The sequence below is a fragment of the Furipterus horrens genome, unplaced genomic scaffold, assembly GCF_987537825.1.
Source record: "Furipterus horrens unplaced genomic scaffold, mFurHor1.1.pri manual_scaffold_6, whole genome shotgun sequence".
Lineage (NCBI taxonomy): Eukaryota > Metazoa > Chordata > Mammalia > Chiroptera > Furipteridae > Furipterus > Furipterus horrens.
Window position 1 is genome coordinate 121093505 of NW_028327176.1, and position 1608 is coordinate 121095112.

The 1608-nt window shown below is 33.0% G+C and overlaps 1 pseudogene; it reads left to right on the plus strand.

Annotated features, from left to right (window-relative positions):
• The first annotated feature begins 207 nt into the window (after positions 1–207).
• On the plus strand, positions 208–1050 carry LOC150007323 (small ribosomal subunit protein eS1 pseudogene; annotated as a pseudogene).
• Positions 1051–1608: the final 558 nt, after the last annotated feature.

Below are 1608 nucleotides of genomic sequence, written 5' to 3' on the forward strand. Positions count from 1 at the left end.
ACCTGATTAAAAAGGAGGTAGAAATTGCATTTAAATCTAGGTAATCTAGCCATTTTCTCAAGAAGCACTACTTATTTTAGAAGAAATGAGATTTGGAGTGCATAATTACAACTATTTTTTAAAGTTTTTTAATCTTTTGGATATATCTCATTAAGTGTATAGCCAAATTACTATATTGTTTTATTAAAATTATTATATTTTCCTTTTGGCTCTCTGTGCAGCACCATGGCGGTGGGCAAAAATAAGCGCCTTACGAAAGGCGGCAAAAAGGGAGCAAAGAAGAAAGTGGTTGATCCATTTTCTAAGAAAGATTGGTATGATGTGAAAGCACCAGCTATGTTCAATATAAGAAATAGTGGAAAAACACTAGTCACAAGAACTCAAGGAACCAAAATCGCCTCTGATGGTCTGAAGGGTCGTGTTTTTGAAGTGAGCCTTGCTGATCTGCAGAACGATGAAGTTGCATTTAGAAAATTCAAGCTAATTACTGAGGATGTTCAGGGCAAAAACTGCCTGACTAATTTCCACGACATGGATCTTACCCGTGACAAAATGTGCTTGCTCCTTGGTCAAAAAGTGGCAGACTATGATTGAAGCTCATGTTGATGTCAAGACTACCGATGGGTATTTGCTTAGTCTCTTCTGTGTTGGTTTTACTAAAGAGCGCAACAATCAGATTCGGAAGACCTCTTATGCGCAGCCTCAACAGGTTCGCCAAATCCGGAAGAAGATGAGGGAAATCATGACCTGAGAGGTACAGACAAATGACTTGAAAGAATGGTCAATAAATTGATTCCAGATAGCATTGGAAAAGACATAGAAAAGGCTTGCCAATCTATTTATCTGCTTCATGATGTCTTTGTTAGAAAAGTCAAAATGCTGAAGAAGCCCAAGTTTGAATTGGGAAAACTCGTGGAGCTTCATGGTGAAGGCAGCAGTTCTGGAAAAACTACTGGGGATGAGACAGGTGCTAATGTTGAGCGAGCAGATGGATATGAGCCCCCAGTTCAAGAATCTGTTTAAAATACAGACATTTAATGGTGACAAATAAAAAGGTCTATTTGTGATACTTAAAAAAAAATTATATTTTAAAATCACTTGGAATATTATCATGTGATTACAGCACTGACTACATAGTTAGGTTCATTTTTAAGAATTGTTATTTATTTATTTATTTATTTTGTAAGTAGGTGAAATATTTATATAGGCCCAAGTCAAGAAAAGCTATAATTCAAAAAATCTGGTTTCTATATTTTCTCCCTTTGACCCATTCCATTTAATCCTTATAAGCAACATTTTTGAAAATTTTATTTTTAAAGCAATTAATATTTTATTTACTTTTAAATCCTGTTATTGTTATTTTATATTTAAATATAAAATGTAAACTAATGAATAAATAGATACTATAGAGTGATATAATGAAAGTTTATATTTCTTATCATGTATTTGTCTAGGCTTAAAATTTAATTAATCATATGTCTATCTAAAATGTACTAGCCTATAAAAAACTACAACAAAATGGTCATTCTTATAAACTGAACCAAAATTCATAGGTCAAAACTTAAATAATTCATAGATGGTACTTCCTTAGATACTGAGGTCTTCTCA